Below are 23,179 nucleotides of genomic sequence, written 5' to 3' on the forward strand. Positions count from 1 at the left end.
TCCTTCATATTGCAATGATGCAGAATGTGGTCAATTTTCTCCTCTTGTGAAAGACTAAACCCCTTCTGTGTTTTGTCAATCTGAACACCTAAGTAAGTGTTAATATGACCTAAAGATTTCAATGTGAAGTATCTCTGCAAAGCTTTAGCAAAAATCTCACTCATTTTCTTATTTGGACCAATATAAACAATATCATCAACATAAACAAGAATTATCTCATATGCATTGTTAGATCTTTTTGTGAACACGCACTCATCAGTTTTGGACTTAATAAAGCCCATTGAATTTAGTTTGTCAGTAAGACATAAGTACAACATTAAACCTGACTGTTTCAGACCATAAAGACTCTTGTTCAGGAACCAGGTATCCCCTTCTTGCTGTCGGAATCCTGGAGATCCTCTCACGTAGATCTCTTCATCTAGGTCTGCATGTAGATAAGCCGTGTCCACATCAAACTGGAAAACTTCTAAACCAAGAATAGTTGCAGTGGTTAAAGCAATTTTTACACTCTCAGTTCTGACTGTCGGTGAGTAGGTGTTTGTGTAGTCCTCAGGATAATGTTGAGCGAAACCCTGAGCTACAAGTCTGGCCTTGTACAATGACTCACCATTTGGGTTCCTTTTAATTTTGTAGACCCATCGAGTGCCAATGACTTTTTTGTTTGCTGGAGGTTTTGCAGGTGTAAATACATTAAGTTTCTTTAAACTGTCCATTTCATCCTGCATTGCCTCATACCACTTCTATTGCTCTGAATCAGGAAGATGCTTGATTTGTGTGAACGTATCAGGAGGAAGTGTAACATTGCAAATCAAAGGCAAGTATGTTTTTGTCAGTTGCCACAAATATCGTTGTGGAGGGATTCCTTTCGTGACCCTCTTGGAACGTCTCGGAACAACAGTCCATTCTTCTTCTGCTTCGTCCTCGTCCTCACATTCGTCGCTAGCATCAGCATCCACAGCTCGCAAATGCGGAACATCAGGTTGAGAAAAACTAGTAGATGGAATATCTGCCTGTGAATCTTGGTCATCAGGCTGCGTGGCATCTACAATATCATCTCTAGGAAAATAAACTCCAGGATCATTGGAATGAATCCTGGACCAGTCAACATCTTCCTCAAAATTAGCAGTTTGAGAAATCACAATTACATGTGTAGAGTCAATAAATTTGCTCCATTTTGAATTATCATCAATACCCATAAATCTCAGTATCTTTGCTGCTGGACCTCCTTTTCTTCTTTGAGCTAAGGGAATGTTCACCATAGGGCATAAACCAAAAATATGGAGGTTCTTGAGATCGGGCTTGTAGCCATACATCATGAAGAAAGGAGTCTGATTTATTACACTGCTCCAAGTACGGTTGACAATGTAATTTGCATATTTGATAGCTTCACCCCAGTATGGGTTACTGAGATTGGCGTCTTCTAGGAGACAACGCATCATGGTTTGTAGGACCCCTTGTCTTCGTTCTGCGACTCCGTTATGAGCCGGTGTGTACGGAGCGGATGTTTGATGAAGAATTCCATTCTTACGCATCCAGTCCTGGTAACGCTGAGACATGAATTCTGCACCACGGTCACTCTGGATTCTGGCGATGCGAACTTGATATTGGGTAGAAACAAATGCTGCAAAGTCTTTAAAGATCTGAAAGGTCTCAGATTTTTCTTTCATAGGATATACAAATCCATATCTAGAATGATTATCTACAATTGTTAGAAAATACTTTTTACCACCAATTGTTGGTGGAAAAGGACCTACTATGTCAGTGTGTACCAAATCAAAAATGCGTGTTGACAGGCGTGTAGCGTTTGGCAACAGCAGCAGCTTTGGATTTAGCTTTCCTGCAAACTGCACAATCCAAAAACACCTTACACCCCTTTAGATCCAAACCTTTTGTGAACTCCGGCATTTTTCTAAGAACACGGAAACTGGCGTGCCCCAATCTTCTATGCCACTTGTGGATACACCTGGAATGCAAAGGTTTACCAGTTAGTGAATTTTCAACATTAACAGTTTTGTGAGGAACCTCAGGCTTGCTCTGAGCAACCTGTTTCCTTATTTTCTTTTTGTTGGCCTTAGGAGCCTTTGGAGTAGCTACAGGATCTTTCACTGGAACATCTCTCTCTGGGCCTGTGCCCTCCTCTTTTGGAGTTTGTATACGTGCCTGTGTTTGCGGTTTAGGCTTTGGTTTTATGTAATAAACACCACCAATTAGCATGGTTTCAGCAACAATATCTCCATTTTTAACTATGTAACTTGCTTTTTCGAGGTGGTGAACCTGGAGTTTTAACACTCTAGACAAGTGACTTTGACTAAGCAAATTACTAGTTGCTGTAGGTATGTAATAAACATCAGGGATGAATGCACTGAGCTTTTCAACATAAACAGTTCCTTTTCCCAAGACCTTACAAGGATGTTTGGAGAGAGAATAAAGTTCAGGTAGTTCAGGTTCAGGCTCATGCATCTCTGTGAACAATTCCTTTCTGTAGGTAACATGCAACGCTGCACCACTGTCCAAAGTCCACAAAAGCTGTCTGTCGTACTCTGGATCAGGTTGTGGATCGTTGGTTAAGGCCAATGTGGCGAGTGGAGCTTGTGGATCATGCCTTGGACCATGACGACCTTGTCATCCGCCTCTACCTCTGCCTCTGGAGTCTGTTCCTCTAGGCTTGTCACTGCGTTTATTTTGATTTGCCAGCTGTGCCTATATTTCTGTGCAGACTGAACTGTTTCTCAGCTGTGCTGGAGATTTACTGCGCAGGTCACAGTTCTTATCTGACAATGATTTATTGTGCATGCACTTTCACATTCTTTCTTAACTTTCACTTCTGATCTTCTGTTCGCCTGCCAAGAAGGCAGGCACATAGCTCTGCCAAGATGTAATTAATTCAGTTAGCAAGTTTGTACTTTTACTTTCTTTTATATTAAACTATTTTTATTAGAACATGCTTTGGGTTTATTTTTTTACTTATTCAGAAGTATACTGCCAGGAAAAGCCACGATCCATCATCATTAATTACAAAGGTTTAAATTATATCCTTGACAGGGCTGGTATGTGACGGGAGCTTGAACTCGTTGGGGACAATCCTGGGTGTCATGTCCCACACGGTTACAGATGTAGCATCTTGGCATCCTTGGAGTGTAGGCTCTTCCTCGGAAGGGACGTCTCGCTGGAGCTCTTGATGCGGGCGGTCCTTGCAAATGCGGCATGGCTAACATTAGGGCCTCCTCCTCAATTAAGAGCCTGCAAATATTGTCGACTGTGCGTTGAGCACTAGGCACATGGTTAATCTTTGCAATGGCATCTTTCCATTCATAATTCAATGAGTTAATGATAATACTGATCATTTGAACATCATCAATCAAATGGCCTCTTTCTCTCGATTCTTTTCTCATTCCTTTCAGTTTGGTCAAATATCCACCAATTTGTTCACCAGGTTTCAATCTCGAACCATGGAACTCAGACATGAGCAAACATGAAGATTCGATTGAAACGGGCCTGTAGCAATTTTCCAATTGTACACAAATTTGTTGGGCTGTTGCATCAGGCGGAAAAATAACCTGCAGTTCAGTATCCATGGACATCAATAATGTTGTGCAAGCGCAGATCAGTTCCGGCAGCCGAAGGCGACAGACGCGAGCGTCTGCCTTCTCACTGCCTCGGTGGGCTCCCCTGGATCCTAGGGGAGCACAGGGTGCCTTGGAGTGGCACCCTGCCGTAGGGGTGGCTTGCTGGGACCCCCTGGAACGGCGGCGGCCACGGGGGGGTCTCCAGCTTTGCCCCAGGAGCCGTGGAGCGCAGGGAGCGCGCGGAATCCCAACGTGCACTTTGCTGAGCGCAGCCAGGAAGGAAATGACTAATTTGAATGCAGCAGCTGAAGCGCGGTGAGGTGGGGGCTTTCCCCGGGTCTTATACAGTTTAAAACCTTACTGACTGTCTTGCAGTTTTTTTCCTGACTTTGTTTCAACCAGTGAAGGAGTTAAAAGTGGAGGGGGGAGGGAATTTCCACCCCCTTCGGAAAAGCGGCACTTGGAAAATCTCTCCCTTGCGAGGGAGAGAGAGAAAATTCAAAAAAGTTTAAAATACTTTCACTTCCCTTGATTAATGGGGAAAAAAGGAAAAGAAAACCCTTTTTTTCTCTCTTTTTTCTCTTTTGACTACAACTGTGAGAGAAAGGATGGTGAACTGATTCTTCTCTAAGCTATTTATGGGAATTCTGATTTTGCTGTTTCCTAACCACCGGTGCTGGCTGAGCCAAGATGGCTCACTTCCTCTTTCTTCTTTGTCTGTGAGCATGAGACTCCTCCCTTGAAAGACTTTGCTTGCCTTGATCTAATTTCTACCCCAGAGATCTCCAGGAGCCTCTTCAAACAAACTTTTCCCCTGGATTTGGAATGTTTTGATCCACCCATCTGCTTTGGTCTTGAATTAAACAACTTATTCTCCTTTGGACTTGCCTGTTTGGTGGCCTCTACCGGCTGTGCTTTCCTATGGACACCATTCCTTGTATAGAACAACAACTACCTCCGAGCTTCATGATGGGTCCAAAAAAATTACCACCTGGAAAGGCCTCGTCGGCCCCAATATCTTCTATGTCCAGCCCCATTGCCCACCAGTCACAGTTGGGGTCTTTTCTACAACCTAAAGCCCCTGAAGAGAGTTCAAAGGATTTCTCTACTCAGCAGATGCTTCAGGCCCTCTTAAAGGGACAGGATGAAATGAAAAAACAGTTGCAGGACTTAAATGATCAGCTCAGAGAGACACAACAGAAAACAACACAGAACGAACAGCGGATAGGTGTACTGGAGGAGGGTGCGGTTGGGATGAGGAGTGGCCTGGAGGCAATCCAAAGAGGGAATATAGAATTTGAGAATCACATGATAAAAATGGAATTTGAAAGGATGTCTTTTTTCTTAGGTTTCAAAATTTACCAGAAGTTGAAAATGAAGATCTTAAAGAGATTATGACCACAATGTTAGCAGAATATATTAACAGAGATAAACAACAGCTTGGGTGGGATATTGACTTGATCTATAGGATTAATTCAGCCTATGCAAGAACACATAATGTCCCAAGGGAAGTTCATGTTAAATTTCTTAGAAAAACTACAAGAGATGAGGTTCTAGGCGCTCTAAGGGGAGGACCATTAAAATATAAGGATAAAGAAATAGCCATTCTTAAGCAGATCCCAAAGAAAGTAAGAGATAAGAGAAGGAAATATACCTTCTTAGCAAAAAAATTATATAATAACGGGATCTGGTTCAAATGGCTGTTACCAGAAGGCATGTTGATTTTTTGGGAGGGCAGTAGAATTAGAATTAACACAGTTGCGGAAGCAGAGGCTTTCATGAAAAAACATACTGCTCTATTAGGTGATGTGGGGGATCCTACACAAGATACAAAGCAGGGAGGGGCTGAGGCTCAGCCAGTGGATGGGGGGGAAGAGGAGACAACAAGAAGACTCAGATCACAAAAGTGAATTGAAACACTATTCCAAATGTTGTTACAATGTATTTTTAAGTGACAAAAGTAAAATGATTGAAACATACTGATGATTTGGTTAAACTTAAAACTGCTAATATCTAAGTAAATGTTTATAGTTTTCTATTTTTCCTTTTTGTAAAAGTTGCTAGACTCGGGGGGGGGGCTTCCCCCCCCCCCCGCACGATGTAGCTGTCAAAATGTTCCATAACCTTTTACCCTTTTTCCCTTGTAAAATTTTTTAAAACCAATAAAAATTTTAAGAATAAAAAAAAATAATAATGTTGTGCAAGCCTTAGTCTCTAAGTCTCTTATTGCAGGAGTCCATGGCTGGGCAGGAGGATTAAACACCATACAATGGGTACCTTCTCTGCAAAGCAAGATTGTAACCTCACTGACCCAGGCCTTATAATTCTGCCCTCACATTTTTAATTTTGACTCACCAGTCAATGGAGCGACAGAAAATGCCTGTTGAGGAATGTGCATTTGAAATGCTGGCTGTGCAGGTAAAAATGCTTGTTGTTGCACCTGTGGTCGCTGTACTACAGCTGGGGCCGGTGCTTGAGCAGCCATTTGCCTTTGCTGCATTAAATACTGTTGTGCTCCATCTGAGAAGGCTCCAGCACTGCCAGGGGGTGCTGAAAATTGGGCCTGTGGAGGCACTTGTTGCATTGCAGCCTGAATATCTGAGTAATTTAATGACATGTGTGAAAGAGTCTGGTGCAATGTTTGGAATGTCTCCTGGATTTTAACATGCATGTCGGCTCTATGTAGTAAATTATTTCTGCCAGGAGATGGTGCTGCAGTTTCAGTTTTTGGCTGTAATATTTCTGCCTGCGTGGCATGTGCAATTGGAGAACAAAGGAGACCGCGTGGCAATTGTGACGTGTAAACAGCTCTCTGTTCTGATTTGCCTGACACAATATCCTCCAGGGGGTGTGCCTTAGGCTGTGAAGAAGGAGCCAAGATGGCGTTTTCAGAAATTTGAAAAGCAGAAAAATCCCTCTTATCTGACTTGAGCATGGAAAAAGCTTTTTTGCCCTGAAATAGCTCACGTTCAAAATATTCTATTTGATCACGATAGCTTTTCATAGCTTGCTCAGAGCTTCGGGGAGAATTATACATTTCTCTTTCTGTGTGGGAGTGAAATTGCTCCGGCTGTGAAGGCTTTGGCCTGGCACCGAGCGTTTCACAATCTCTAAGAAGTGTTTGGGAGCATGCATAATTATAAGGAGGCGTTACTGACCTCGGTCGGAGTACGTCACCTTCAGAAGCAACTTTATCTTCTAGAGATCTGCGTAAGAACATTTCTCCCACGGCAGATTCTCCACCCCGTCCGGTTGCTGAAGCAAACGGGACTTCAAGGGTTGTAAATCTGTGTAAAATACTTTTCACCTCTTCATCGGAGAGATCGGAGACATCTGTAACTCTTGCAGAAAGTTCTCTAAGTTTCTTTTTCGGCATCTTAGGAGTGATTTAAATCAGCATTCCTCAGTTGCTAGATAAATCATCTGTCTTAATTAGCCTAAGCGCTTATCTTCAAAGTAACAAGCAAGGAAAAAGCCATAAATCAACCATCCTCAGCTACCATATGTCAGGGTGTGAATTCCAGCCCTGTAATTAACGAGGTATGAAATTGTGGCTTCTCCTTGAAGTATACTTCTAAATAAGCAAAATAAACCCGAGGTATATTCTAAGAAAAACATTTTATTGTAAAGAAAAATAATATAAAACTTACTAAGTTAATGATTACATTTTGGCAAATTTCCTGTCTGCCTTGGCAGACGGACAAAAGAAAAGGAGTAAAGTGAAGGTATGGAATGTGGAACATGCGCAGTGAAGCTTAGATAAGAAACAATTCATTCTACTGTATAACTCAGAATGTGAGCACAGCTGGCAAACCAAATAAATGCAGTGACACAGTTGATTGCTCCTCTCTTGGTTTTTTGGAGAAGAAAGCGGTCGTACTCTGTTCCCTCTTCATCCTGTTAAATAATACTAACTGCAAAAGAAATAAAACAATATTGGACTTGATTGTGGTTGTAAGCTGAGGACTACAGGTAACAGAAGGGACCTCTGTTTTCACCCAACAATGTACAGTCTTTTCAGGATGTCCCCCAACAAACAGGAAAGATATAGTTTTTCATCTAAGAAGCTAGATCAAGAAGAATGAATGTCACAGAGCAATACAGATTTCTTTTTTTGAAATTTATTCCTCAGTTCAAAAAACAGGAATATATGAATTAGGTTCAGTACTTAGGTCAGTCCAAGTAGCTATTCAAGCATTAGTGGTATCATGGTTAGAAGCAATGCATGCAAAGCAAGATATGGATTTAAAACCAGAAATATTTTGTTGGGTATTTCAAAGGGAATACAATACAATATTTAATTTTACACATGTTAACAGCTGCTGGAATTGTGTTTGCACAACAGTGGAAAAACAAAGATATGAAAATGAATAAATATTAGAATGTGCAGGAATGAATAAATTGACAATTAAAATCAAGAAGGCTTCAAATACTTTTTCATGTGGGATTTGTTTTATCAATGGCTAACTAACAGAAACAGAAATTAGAAATCTAAAAGTATGAAAGAAAACACCAATTATGTAAGGAAAGGTCAGTAAAATGTATAAGGAAATATTATTAGTACTTGACCATTATTAATGTGTAGATAACTGTGGGACATTACACACACACACACACAAACTATGACAGTGCCAGGAAAACACCAAAAGAATAATAGTTTCCCCCCAAAAGACTGCAGATGAAACCAGTTTTTCCCCTATCCCTAAGGACAGGAAAGACAAAACCACTGGAATAAAAACCATCAAGGCATTGTGGGAAGTTATAAAAATGCCAGGAAGCTCACAGAACCAGAAACCACCAGACAAAAACACCAGCTGAAAGGTAAATTTTAAATACACCCATTAAGACAAAGGCTAAAAGGAGATCACTTTCGGTTCCTGTAGATGACTGACGTGTTGTCCACTGCTCGTCTCCCCAGTGGGCTCCTTTCAGGAGCACAGGGGGCTCTGGAGGGGTCTCCTGCTGCAGGGCGGCTTGCTGGAACCCCCTAGATTCGGCGGCAGCCTCGCCCCAGGAGTCGGGGAGCAGAGGGGGGGGGCATGAAACATCTTCTGGCTGTCTGCCCTTTCACCGAATGGGCTCTGGGAGGAAGGAGTTAATCGAAGGAAGAGCTCTGGAATGCCAGTGGGGAGAGATCCGTCCTAATCTCCTTAATCTTCATTAACGGATAAGCAGCAGACTATTGTAAGTTTCTGTTCAATCTATTTGAAACTGGAAGATCAGAGGGGGGTGTTTCTTTCTCTTTACCCCCCCCCCCGGACAAAGCGGCATTTGAACTATCTCTCTCTATATTGGAATGGAGAGAGAATAAAGGCTGACTTGCCACTTGTACTAACTATGTGAGAAAGATTGATATCACAGCTGCAAGAGGTGATTGCTGAGCTGTTTTCTTAAAAGGAAAAAACTTTATGGAAATCCTTGTTCTTCTCCCTGCGAAAGGAGGAGCCAAGATGGTGCCCCTCCGTCTTCGTTTTTATACTTATAAATGAAGCCTGCCTTTTGAAACTACCTTTGGAAAAAAAATCTCTGGTATTGTTTTAATACCCCCTCTGAAGGTGCTCTGGACCTCTCCTGTTACGTGGTCTTCCTGATTAATTTTGATTATTTGACTTTTTCCCTTTCTGGTGTACCTCTGTGCCTTGGAACTGTGAAGGAGACCTAACTTTTCACTTTTGGATTTGCCTGCCACCTTGGACTGGCACAGCTGAACGCTCCACTGACACCATTCTCTTTGTAAAAGACTTATCATCCCTGAACTCAGATAAATGGGGCCCAAAAAACCACCAACGGGCAAGTCATTCTCGGCTCCTGCTTCTGCCACCTCCAGTCCAAGCATGCAGCAGACGAAAATTACTTCATTGTTACAACAAGAAGGGACTGGAGAGAGCTCAAAAGAACTATCTGTTACCCAAATGTTTCAGGAAATTATGAGGGGTCAAAATGAGCTGAAAAAAGAGGTGACAGATCTCAAAGATGAACTCAGAGGTGTACAACATCATATAACAGAAAATAAACAAAGAATTGGGGTGTTGGAGGAGGGGGCAGCTGGATTGGGGGAGGAGGTTAAGGCAGTCCGGAAGGGAAATTTAGAATTGGAAAATTTTATGGCAAAAATAGAACTTGAATGTCCTTTTTTCTCAAATTCCAGAAACTACCAGAGACAGAAAATGAAGATCTTAAGGATATTATGAGTACAATTTTAGCAGAATATATTAAGAGAAACAAAGAACAGTTGTGGTGGGATATGGATCTGGTTTACAGGATTAATTCAGCATATGCTAGAACACACAATGTTCCAAGGGAGGTACATGTTAAGTTTTTTAGGAGGACCATGAGGGATGAGGTGCTAGGGGCCCAAAGGGAGGGACCATTAAAATATAATGATAAAGAAATTACCATTCTTAAGCAAATTCCGAAAAAAATAAGGGAAAAAATGAGGAAGTATTCCTCCTTATCAAAGAAATTATACAACAAAGGAGTTTGGTTTAGATGGTTATTGCCAGAGGGAATGTTGATTTTTTGGGAGGGAAATAGAATTAGAATTAATACAGTGGAGGAGGCAGAAGCCTTCATTAAAAAACATATTTCTCTCCTAGAGGATGAAAATAGGGGAGGTGGTGAAAAAGGTAGTAATGTACAAGATATGAAGGAGGGGGGGGGCTGTGGCTCCATCTGGGGACAGGGAGGAGGGAGCAATATCGAAAAGGCTCAGGTCACAAAAATGTATTTGAAATATTATGGTAATTGTTGATATACTAGAAAGTGACAAAGAAAGAGATGATTGAACACATGGTTGATATAATGTAGAACAAGTCTCTGTTTATGCTTATCTTTTATACGTTGTTTTTAACATGGTAAAAATTGTGAGATTTGGGGGGATTTCTACCACTGGCACGGGAGCTGCCAAAATTTTCTATATGCCTTTTTACCTTTCCCTATAAATGCTTAAAAACCAATAAAATTCTTTTTTAAAAAAAAAAGACAAAGGCTAAAAATAGCTCACCTGGAACTCCCCTTTTCCTGTTTCCTGACAGAACTAACCCCCAGGATAGGAAAGACAAAAGACCTGGGACCAAGATTAACACAGGAAAACAAAAGCAGGGCAATCAGAAACCATCAAAACCCATCAAGATGCAGGAGCTCACAAAGCAGCACACAAACTCAACATATGAAAACAGCCATGGGGTCACATAAAAGGTTATTGCTGCAAGAAGCAACCACCTCACAATTACCTCAACAACCAGGTATCACACCGAAACACGCAAAATCTCGCAAAGCTGCCTTGCACCAACCTGGCCTGCCCATAGAAAAGCAGCCACTTTGAGTCACATAAATTGTGGGTTTCAGAAATCCATCAAGCAGTGGTGTCCAAAATGTCTGTCTGCCTTACGCAGAGTTTATTTGGCTTTTATACAGTTTTAACAAACAAGGCAAAAGCAGGGGTAGCAACAGCATCTTATTGGTACATTCTCTCTTATTTCCCTTGTCAATCTTGAAGTCCATCCCAGCCAGAGTAGAGGCTTCACATATCTCCCTGGTACGGCCTGTCTCTGCTGGGTGAGATCATAGGTGAAAAGGTAAAGGCCACTGAGATCATGGCAGTTTGCTGTGCATGTCTTTATGCAATCTTTACTCTCATTTCCACAATAAATTTTATGTGCCTCAAAGTGGCTGCTTTTCTATGGGCAGGCCAGGTTGGTACAAGGCAGCTTTGCGAGATTTTGTGTTTATTTCTGTAGTGAATTCACTACAGAAACACACAAAATCTCGAAAACCATGCACCAACCTGCACACTTAAAAGCAACATATTGCATTACAAATAAAACATTTGCAAAAAGCAATAACATTTCTTGTAATAAACGTATTCTATAAACAATAAATAAATAGACATCCCCTAAAAACCATTAAAAAAAAACATATTCTCTAAACAATAATTAAAAATACAATTCCCTCCCTAAAACCATTTTTTAAAAATATATTCTATAAAGAATTTAAAAAATCCCTAAAAACCATTTTAAAAAAATTCTCTAAACAATAATTAAAAATACCATTCCCTCCCTAAAACCATTTAAAAAAAAGATATTCTATAACCAATAAATTAAAAATACCATTCCCTCCCTTAAGACCATTTTAAAAAAAGATATTCTATAAAAAATAAGTAAAATATCCTTTTTAAAAAACATTAAAAGCATAAAGAAAAAAAACCTGAGTCACTTACTAGCAAGGCAGAATCAGCAGCTCTCCGATGTGATGGATGCAGGCAGCAGGCAGGCAACCAGGCAGCAGGTAAGCTGAACTGGAGGGACACAGGGACAACCCAATCAGCTAGGCCCGCCTGGCAGGCTTAGCTAGCCAGGCAAGGCTGGGGACTGGGTGGGGAGGTGGCAAGAAAGGACTCAGCTGAGCGCCACGCAGTCCTACAATCTAGGCGAGCTCGGGGATCCGCTGGAACAAAGGTCGCAAGGGATCCCAGGACTCACCCAGAATGCTGAGCCACGGCAGGCTGCTCCAGCTGGCTTCCCGCTGCCCCAGCCCCCATGCTTACTTGCAGCCACACGTTCTAAGCGACCTTGTGGACCTCGTGAAGGCCTTCACAAGGTCCCCGGAATTGCCTAGAATGCAGGCCGCTCCACTTAGGTTCCTGCTGCCGCCGCCGCCACCCCCGTGCTTAGTTGCAGCCACGCATTCTAAGCAAGCACGAGGACCTCGCAAACACCTTCGCAAGGTCACCGGACTTGCCTAGAATGCAGGCCGCTCCTCCTTGGCTCCCACGGAGGCCACACACACACACATGTTTATTTTACTTACCTGAGGGAGGCAGCAGTAGCAGCAGGGAAGGCAAGCGAGGCGATGATCTGATCCGATCAGCTATGGAGCGACAAAGGGAGAGCCAAACAGGAAAAGAAGTAAGTGGGCCGTCCGCGCCGCAGTTTAAATAGGGCTCTGAGAGGTGGGGCAATTGGCAAGCCAGCCAATCAGTGAGTGGCGGGCAAGGCAAGCATGGTGCAGATGGGTGGGGTGAGTGAGCGAACGAGTGGCGACCGGACGGGCGTGGCGAACGAGTGAGCGAGTAGCAACCGGGCAGGCGGGGAAAGCAAACAAGCGAGCTGTGACCGGGTGGGCAGGGGAAGTGAACGAGCGAGCGGTGACCAGGGGGGAGCAAGCGGGGAAGGAGCATTCTGGTACGGTGCCACCAGATGAAACCCACCCCTGATTCGGGTATATCAGAGCTTCCATAGTAGATAGCCAAATTGGAATTTTGTGGTAATGTTTTTTTTTAAAAATTAACCATATTTGAAGTAGAGATTTTCTAATTAAATGTTTTTGGAAGTAGCTATGGGTTTTGTCCTTCCCAACCCAAATAAAGGCATGCCAACCCTGTTAGATTCGGGCAACGAGAGAACAGACTCCGGACAAGTAGTGACTTAACAGCTCTTTATTAATAGTAATAGTGATCCAGCTTGGTGTGTGGTCTGAGGATTCCCCTTTTATAGGGATCGGGTACGCCTCTCGACCAATCAGAAGGATCCCAAGTTCCCGCCCTAGCGGCGGACCAGAGTGGAGACTTACAGCGATACATATGCTAATATCTAACACCCCTCCCTTCTTAGACGGAGTGTTCCTGTTAGTGACAAAGTCCTTTAAGTATGTCGGTTTCTGTCTTACACGGGTGGATCGTCGGAGTTCGGGTTGATTTGGAGTGGGTGTGAGATCGGCTTGTTCTGCTTGTTCCGTTTCGCAGTCGGGGGTTGGAAAGCTTTCCTCGCTCGGATGCTGCCCCGATCCGTCGTTGATCTCCGGTTCCACTCTGGGCTCCAGGGTGCTGTACTCCTCTGTGTTTGGGCTCTCGGGTTGCTTACTTTCCGACGGTATATAGTCCTCGTTAGCGGATCGCAGGTTTGAGTGCGCCAGGCGACCCCGGAGTTGGTCTATGTGCCTTTTCCAATTCCTACCGTCTTCTAGTTCCAGCAAGTATGATCGTGGACCCGTGATACCGATTACCCTTGCCGGCATCCACAGTGTTCCCCCTGCATAGTTGTGGGCGTATACTGAATCCCCTATGCTAAATTTCCGAATTTTGCTTGTAGAGTCTGGTGGCGATGTGGCAGAGTAATTTGGGTGAAGTCGGTCCAGGTGAGACCGTAGACGGCGGCCCATGAGGAGTTCAGCGGGGCTCCTACCCGTCGTGGCGCTGGGGGTAATATGCTGGATTAGAAGGTAATGATCAATACGTGTTTGCCAATCACCTGGGCCCATCCTAGCGAGGGCCTCTTTTGCAGATCGCACCATTCTCTCCACCTGTCCGTTCGAGGCCGGATGGAATGGCGCGACAAGGGCATGCCTAATTCCCTGGCTAGCTAGATATGTTTCGAATTGCATGGCCGTGAACTGGGGCCCGTTATCGGAGACCAGGAGGTCGGGCAGGCCATGAGTGGCGAAAAGTCGCCGTAGTACCTTAATGACTGCCTCTGCCGTGATTGAAGTCATTAGGACTACTTCTAACCATTTGGAGTATGCATCCACAACTATTAGAAACGTTTGTCCCTGGACTGGTCCTGCGAAATCAATGTGTATTCGCGACCAGGGTGCTTTTGGTTTGTCCCATTCTGTGGCGGGCGCTTCAGGGGGTGCTGGTCTAGACTCTTGGCACGAATCACAAGTGGCCACCCATTCCTCTATCTCTTTGTCCATGTTTGGCCACCAAACGTAACTCCTAGCTAATGCTTTCATCCTTACAATCCCCGGATGCCCAACATGTAACGCTTCTAAAACATTTCTCCGCAATGCATATGGAACAACAACTCGATCCCCCCACAATAAACAACCTTGTAAGACCGACAGTTCATCGCGTTTCAACCAGAACAGTTTGAATTCGGGTTCCACATTTCCCTTTGGCCACCCCCTCCATACCCAAGTTTGTACTTGTCTAATTACATTGTCCTTAGCAGAGAATCTTGCAACGTCCAAAGAAGAAACCGGTCCTGAGTCCAAACAGTCAATCAATAAAACCAGTACCTTGGGGGTGGGGTCTGTTAATAGTTCTGGGAGCGGGCAACGGCTGAGCGCATCTGCGTGTCCTAGTGTGGATCCCGGTCGATGTATCAGCTTGTAGGAATACGCAGCCAGGAAAACAGTCCACCTGGTCATGCGTGGGGAGAGTGGGACCGGTGTGGGGCGGTTTCCCGCCAAGAGACCCAGCAGTGGTTTGTGGTCCGTAATGAGTTCGAAATCGCGGCCATAGAGATACTCGTGGAAACGTTTGCCTCCAGCCACAGCGGCTAACGCTTCCCTGTCCATTTGGCTGTAGTTTCTTTCAGCCGATGATAAAGTCCTTGAGTAGAATGCTATGGGTGCTTCGTTTCCGTTTGGCATTCTGTGGCTGAGAACTGCGCCGACGCCGAAAGGAGATGCATCGCAGGTCAATACCAGTGGTAGAGTTTGGCTGTATTGGACGAGTAACGAGTCGGTCGTGAGCAGGCGCTTGACTGCGGCGAAAGCTGCTGCCTCAGGGCGTCCCCATGTCCATTTCGCGTTCTTTGCGAGGAGTCGATGTAACGGCTCAGCAACGGTGGCTTTCTGTCTTAGAAAAACGCTGTAGAAGTTAAGAAGCCCGAGGAATGCCTGCAACTCGGTCTGATTTCGTGGTGTGGGGGCGTCCTGGATCGCCTTAATTTTCTTCGATGTTGGGTGTATGCCCAATCCATCGATTCTATACCCCAGGAATTCTACGCTAGGGACGTTAATTTGGCATTTTTCCTTTTTAAGGCGGAGACCCTTTTCTCTAATTCTGGCCAAAACAGTTCTAACTCTTTTCAGTAGTTGCTCCTCGTTTGCAGCTGACACCAAGATGTCGTCAAAATAAGGGACGACTCCTGGTATTCCCTGCAAAAGCCGTTCCATGACGCTCTGGAACAGACCGGGAGCGATGCTTACACCGAATTGTAGCCGGTTGCATTTGAAAGCACCCCTATGCGTCACAATAGTTTGGGCCTCCGCCGTGGCGCTATCCACAGGCAGCTGCTGATACGCTTGTGCCATGTCTAACTTTGCAAATATTTTTCCTGGCCCCAACGAGTGCAATAGGTGTTGGACTACGGGCACAGGATATGCGCTTTGTTGTAGGGCGACATTAATTGTGCATTTATAGCCCGCGCAGATGCGGACTGACCCATCTGGTTTAACTGGGGTCACGATGGGGGTTTCCCAGCGCGCGTGATCCACCGGCTCGAGGATCCCTTGTTCTACGAGCTTATCTATTTCCTTATCAATTTTGGGACGGAGCGCAAAAGGCACTCTTCTTGGTTTGAGTCGGATTGGCGCCACGTTGGGGTCTAGATTGAATGATATAGGTTTACCCACATACTTACCAAGACCAGGGCTGAACACATCCTCGAACTCCTTAAAAATCTGTTCAGCGCAGCTGTTCTCCACGGCGTTGATTCCGGTGACTTCTAGCCCCAGGGCTTCGAACCAATCCAGTCCCAGGAGGCTCTGTAATGGCGCGCTGGCGACGGTCACAGGCAGCTGGGCTACGATGTCCTTGAACTGCACCCGGAACGTGCCTTGACCCACGATGGGAACCCTGTTTCCCTGGTAGTCACGTAGCAGGATGTCTGGTGTTCGCAGTTGGCGCTTCTTAAGGCTAGGGATTGCCTTTTTCATGGCGGACCATGAAATGATCGTCAGGGACGATCCCGTGTCAACTTCCAGATCGCAAGGGGAGTCCTCCAGGAGGACAGTGATTTTCAGCTTTTTAGGCCGCTTGGTGCAGACCTGACCTATCGTTGTGAGATAGGTTCGCATTGGTTCTCTCTGGGTCAACTCTCTCTCCTCATCGGTATCCTGGGAATACTCTCTCTCGGCTCTCTGGTAATACGCCCTTTCAGCTCTTTGTGTGTATTCTCTCTCGGCTAACTCCCTCGGTTCTCTCTCTGGGCGCCCTTTGTTTTTCCGCCAAGCCCCTGGATTGGGCTTCTGTCGGCGGTACATAGGAGGCTGCCATTGTGTGGCAGGGACTTCGCTCCGGCACACTCGTGCAATGTGCCCAAGTTTGTCGCAATGCGAGCAAACGTTTCTGAAACGGCAGGTAGACCGGGGGTGGTTCCCTCCGCAGCTTGCGCATGGTGGCAAACGGAATTCGGGTTTTCCCGCTGGTCTTGTGTGACTGCTCCGCATGCGATGACTGTCTTCGTATTCGCTGTCCTCGGTCTCTTGATCGGCGGCCTCATAATGCACTCTGGCTTGTCTGGCTCCGGTCTGGATCGCGCTGTACCCGCGTTGTATTGTTTCAGAAGATTTGTCCGCTGATTCAGAAGCTCTCGCCTCGTCTAGTGCAATTTGCAGGCTTAGGTTGGGTTTAGCCAACAATCGTTTTTGTAACGAAATGTCTTTTAACCCGCAAATAAGGCGATCCAGGATTTGCTCGTCCAGATCCCTGAACCCGCAATGCGTGGCTGCTTTCCGAAGTGCTGCAACGTACTGGTTGATGGATTCTCCCGCCTTCTGGTTCCTCGTGTTGAATCCTTGGCGGCAAACGTGGCGGGAAGGTTTTGGCGCGTAATGCGTTTGCAACATCTGTTTCAACGCCGTCCATGTTACCGCCTGAATGGGGGTTGGCTCCGAGAGATCCCTGGCCGTCTCGAAAACCTCTCGGCCGCAGTAACTCAAGAATATATTCTTCTTTCGAGAGTCCGGTACTCCAGTGTAATCGTTTGCCTCGAGGAAACACTCGAACCTGAGCATGTAGGATTCCCAATGATCGGCGATGGGGTCGAATGGAGCTGGAGGAGTGTGCATCGCCATCTTGTCTCCGTTTGAATTTGCTGCGCTGAGATGGCTGCCGGAATTTCCACCGAATTCCTAGGCTGGATCGAATCCTTGGATTCTGGAGGTAGCTTCTTCGTCCTATCTGTCTCTCTATCCCACCTTCGTCGCCAGTGTTAGATTCGGGCAACGAGAGAACAGACTCCGGACAAGTAGTGACTTAACAGCTCTTTATTAATAGTAATAGTGATCCAGCTTGGTGTGTGGTCTGAGGATTCCTTTTTTATAGGGATCGGGTACGCCTCTCGATCAATCAGAAGGATCCCAAGTTCCCGCCCTAGCAGCGGACCAGAGTGGAGACTTACAGCGATATATGCTAATATTTAACAAACCCAGTTCCAAATTGTAACCTTCTATTGTTAGTAATCTTCTGTTTTTTAGTTTGATCCAGTCCCTTATCCATGTGAGAGCTGCTGCTTGATAATAAAGCTCCCAATCGGGAAGTCCAAATCCTCCTTTTTCTCTACTGTTCTGTAACAATTTTAATTTAATTCTTGGTTTTTTTCCTGACCAAATAAATTGTGCAATTAATTTGTTTAAATCTATAAAAAAGTTTTTCCCTAGACTAATTGGTACCACTTGAAATAAAAATAAAATTTTTGGTAGGATGTTCATTTTAACAGTGGCAATTCTTCCCATTAGTGAAATTTGTAGTTTCTTCCAATTTTCCAAATCTTTCTTAATTTTCTGAATCATTTTATCATAATTGTCTTCCTTAACTGTTGAACATTTCCCTGTCAGCCAAATTCCTAAATATTTTACCTTTTTTACTATCTGCATTTCCATGTTTTCCTCTCATTCTTGCTCTTGTTTTTTGGTGAGATTCTTCATAATGATCTTTGTTTTACTCTTGTTAATTTTAAGTCCCACTACACTACCAAATTCCTGTATTTTTTGGATTAATTTAATTCCTGATTTTAATGGTTCCTCTAATATAAATACCATATCATCTGTGAATGCCTGTGCTTTATATTCCACTTTTTATTTTTAATCCCTTTATTTCTTGATTGTTTCTAATTTCTATTAGTAGGACTTCCAGTGTTAATATAAATAATAAAGGTGATAATGGACATCCTTGTCTCACTCCTTTCCACATTTTAAATTCTAATGGCTCTGCCATTATTGATATAAAAATTTTATAGTCTGCATTTAGTAAAGAAATTGGTCTGTAATTTTTTATTTGTTGATGGTCCAAATCTTCTTTGGGTATCAATGTTATATATGCTTCCCTCCATGATTTTCATAGCTTTGCTTCTATAAGTGCTTCATTAAATAAATCTAAGATTACTGTTTCTATCTGCTCATATGTAGCTTTATAAAATGCTACAGGTATACCGTCCGGACCCAGTGTTTTATTATTTTTTTGTCTCCTCAATGCTTCCATTAATTCCATCATTGTGATTTTCTTATTAGCATTTCTCTTCTCTCTTCCTCAATTTCATGTAGATTCTTTTTATTTAAGTATTGTAAGTGGTGTATTAGTCTTTTTTTCTTTTTCTTTTTTCAATTTGTGTGCCCTAGTCCTTCTTTTCATTAAACTAGACATACCCAGTTCCTGCAACCGTTCTTCATATGTTTTAGTCTCCAGTCCCCTAATCATCTTTCTTGCTCTTCTCTGCACTCTTTCTAGAGTCTCCACATCTTTTTTACATAGTGGCGACCAAAACTGAATGCAGTATTCCAAGTGTGGCCTTACCAAGGCATTATAATATGAATAGCAGTAAAATGTTAGAATTAAACAATGGGCAATCAGTCTTCCAAATAGCATCCAAAAATAAATCAGAGTCCAAGGCAATGTATTGCTCAAAGTTCCAATTTATTAAGAGAGCCATGTTGGCACATCTGGGAAAACCCAAATCTGAAAGCTTCTAGGTTTTCCCCACCTCATTGAAAGTTCAAGATCTTGCCCCACACCTACAATTCCATCACATGGTCAGGCCTCCAAGAAAACTGCAGGCTTGACAGGCAGCCTCTCCTCAGAAGAAAAGTGTGTCCTGAAAAGAGAATAATGTGGGGATTAACATAAGCATACCTTACCACCTCCCCAGGGGGGCCCTTTGGCTTATCGGGAAATTTATCATGGAATTGTTTCTCTAACTTATCAGTTTTACATTCCAACTTTTCACCCAAGTAGCTTCAAACAAAGGGTACCCCTTTCCAATGCACTAAATATTGCAAATGACTATACAATCTAGAGTCTAAAATTTTCTTCACTTTGTAGTGAGTTTCTCCTTGTATCACTACTGGAGAAGGGGGAGGCTGGGTCAATGGTTTTAGGTTGGACCCAATCAACGGCTTCAGTAAGCTGCAATGAAAGACTGGGTGAATTTTCCTTAGAATTCTGGGCAGACTGAACTGAACTGTAACTGGGTTAATTATTTTCACTATTGGGAAGGGACCTAAACATTTTGGCCCTAATTTCTTGCTAAGCATCTTTAACCTTATATATTCGGTAGACAAGAAAACTTTGTCCCCCACTCGGAAAGGGGGTTGCAGCGAGCGGTGCTTATCCACTTGTTTCTTGTACTCTTCTGCTGCCTCTGCCAGAGCTTTTTTTGTATTCTCCCACCCCTTTTTAAGAGCGTCCATCCATTCAGTTAGAGACATGGAAGAGCAGGGCTCTGGGCAGTTCAGACATTCCATGCCACTGGTAACTTGAAAAGGAATTAATTCAGTGCTGCTGTGGACAGTGTTGTTATATGTGACCTCGGTGAACAGTAGCAGGTCCAACCAGTTGTCCTGCTGGTAATCCACATAACAACAGATGTATTGTTCAACCATTCTGTTAGGTCATTCCGCGGCTCCATTCATGCTTGGATGGAAGGCCGAGCTGTGTGGACCCAATAGACCTCAGGAACTCAGTCCAAAACTTGGCGATGAATTGAACTCTGCGGTCAGAAATTATTCCCCTGGGTACTCCGTGTAGGCGGTAAATGTGTTTGACAAACATCCGTTGCGATCTCTTCCCATGGTCAGCTGGGGCTGGCCACTGGTTGCAGTAATCAGGGGGTTTGCCTGGCCGGATTTTCATGGTTGTGCAAGTGGCACAGTTTTCTACGCAAACGGCGTTAATCCCCTGGAAGTCAACGCAGAGCCTCACCCCCCATCTTTCTTCTGTTTGAAGAGCATGGGGGCTGCTACTTTTGACTTGGCTGGTTGGATAAAGCCCCACTGCAAATTGGCATCTATGTATTTTCTTAATTCCACCATTTCTTTAGGGTCATGGAGTACATCTTAGGCTTTGGTAGTTTTGCCCCAGGCACGAACTCTATTGTGCAGTCAGTGGGTCGGTGAGGGGGGGAGATAATTGCAATCTTCCTCACTAAAAACCCCTTCCAAATCCCAGTATTCTTTTGGTATTTGCTGTATGCCTGGAAATTTAGTGTCTGCTGCAGGTGCTGCTGTCTGTTTTAAGGGGTTTGATGGTCCCTGGGTGGCCTTCTGGCTTCACAGGGGTGGGGGTGGGGGTGGTAGTGGCCCAATGCCTAGGGTCAACTTTTGAATGCCATCCTCCCACTTTATGGTAGGTCTCCACTTGTCTAACCATGCAAGCCCCAAGATGATTGATTCATTCAGTTTTGGTACTATGATGAATCTGAGGAGTTCATGATGGCACCCTATCTGAAACTTCACTAAGTCAGTGATTAGCTTGGCTGGGGTCCCTCCGATTAGCGTCCCATTGATTTGTTCAAACCAGATGGGATGACTAAGGGTCTTGTGCGTATGCCCAGCTGCTCCACGATGGACATGCTGATTAAGCACTGGGTGCAGCCCGTGTCAACGACTGCCTCAACTTCCCCTTCTACCCCCGTTTCGGGCACTATAAGTTTGGCTTTGATGGCAAAGGGGCAGATGGGTGCACTTACCATTGGGTCATCTTCACTCCTTTTTGCTCCTCTGAACTGGGAGGGGTTTCCCTGTCTGGCGGATTCTCAGTCTCCTCAGGCTGGGGAGTGGATCCTTCTGTTTGCTTGGAGAGACGACTCTTTTCAGGTGGTTTTCGTGGGCCCCTTTTTGTTCCACTGGCAGTTTGGGTTCACACTTGCGAGATCGGGGCCAGGGTCAAGCATTCCGACACTCTGTGCCCATATTGACCATACCGGTAGCACCTTATTGGTTCTGCAGATTTCTGGGGAAGTGTTTCGGCTTGCTTTGCTTGGGTTCGGCAGCCCAAAGGTCTTCTAGCAGGCTTTTTGGTGGCAGGCTTTCGATGGGGGTGAGGCTGGTGATCCAGAATAACTCTGATAGTGTACCAATTCTGGATACATTCCGGCACCCTTCTAGTGCTGTATGCCTTTCTCAGTTCAGGATCTAGGGCATCTTTGAACGTGTGCACAAGGAGTCATTCTGGCCAGTCCCGTAGTTTTCCAGTCACCCTTCTAAACTCCCAAATTGATTCCCTCATGGGTCGGCCGGCCTGCTGCAACCCTTGGATTTGCTCTTCTACTTCCACATGTTGGGCCACATTGTTAAATCAGATCCGCATCAGTTGAACGAATCCGTAGGCATCTTCTAATTCAGGAGCTGCCTCGTCATGGAGCTCCGCTACCCATTTGTCCACTTCCCCTTTGTTCATCCCCTCAGTTATGGCTGAAACCAGCTCTTGGTCAGAAGGGTACTGCTCTCCAAATTGATCAACATGCGCCCAGACTCCATTTAGGAAGTAAGCTAGCTTCCCAGGGGTTCCATCAAACATTGCTCAAAATCGAGGGGGCGCAGGAGCCAGTGGGGCTGGTGCCTGGACTTGCGTGGGCAGCTGGACAGGTTCTTGGGGCTGGGCCCCCCCTTGTGGCGCTGCTCCCTGCGGCTGTGGTTGGGCAGGAACCTGTTGGAGCATTGCAGCTTGGGGCTGCCCCTACAGTGGCGATTGGGCCAGAACCGTTTGAGGGGTCACTACGTGGGGTTGAACTGGGCCAGTTATCTGAATCGGTGCCATCTGCTGAGGAAGGGCAGGCATCCACTGGTATTGCACCCATCCATGGCCCGGGAAGAAAGCCCACACCGGTGGGACTTTACTCGCTGGCTGCAACCCAAACATTGGTGGCTGGCTAGGGGGAGAAATCCCCCAAACGCTTTGCTGCTGGCTGGGTTGACCTCCCCATCCTGGTTGATGGGCCATCTGCACCCCAGGGTGAAGGGGCACCGCTGTTAGTCTCATTCCAGCAGCAAGGTTTTGGCTGACCTGCTTTTCGCTCTATAGAAGGAGCATAAATCCCCACTCCAATGCGTTGCGGAGTCTGCGTGGTTCGGAGCTAAGGCAAGGGTTGGTTCCACTTAACCTGTCCGAATTGGTCTGGGAGGCCGATCAGTGACTGACTGCGTGACGGTGGCTGGGATCCTCAATCTTCAGAGTGCCCAGTTGGTGTCTGCTTTGGTCCCCTCCACTTGTGGGTCGCAGCTGCTCCCACACCCATCTGTGGCTCCAACAGCAACTCCTTAGGGTGGCTCCTGTGGCTTTCTCTTGCAGTTAGGTCCGTTTGCGAGGGGTGCCTAGGAGCCAGCTTCTTGTGCCTGGCTCCCAGCTGGTGTTCCCTCTACGAGGCCTCCATAGCTTCCACCACAGCTCGAGAAGCCCTCGACATACATCGGCGATCTTCTCTTCCTCCATCTTCCCTGAGTCTTTATGCTGCCTGGGTTCAGATTGGCGCTGGGGCACAGGACCCCGGACAGCAACCCAAAATTTGGGGTAGCTGGTGAAGTATTTTAATGGATATTCAGGTTAACGTCAGGGTTCCAAATTGCACTCAAAAGTAAATCAGAGTCCAAGGCAAAGTATTGCTCAAAGTTCC

Source organism: Natrix helvetica (genome assembly GCF_964273705.1).
Source record: "Natrix helvetica genome assembly, chromosome: W".
NCBI classification, from domain to species: domain Eukaryota; kingdom Metazoa; phylum Chordata; class Lepidosauria; order Squamata; family Natricidae; genus Natrix; species Natrix helvetica.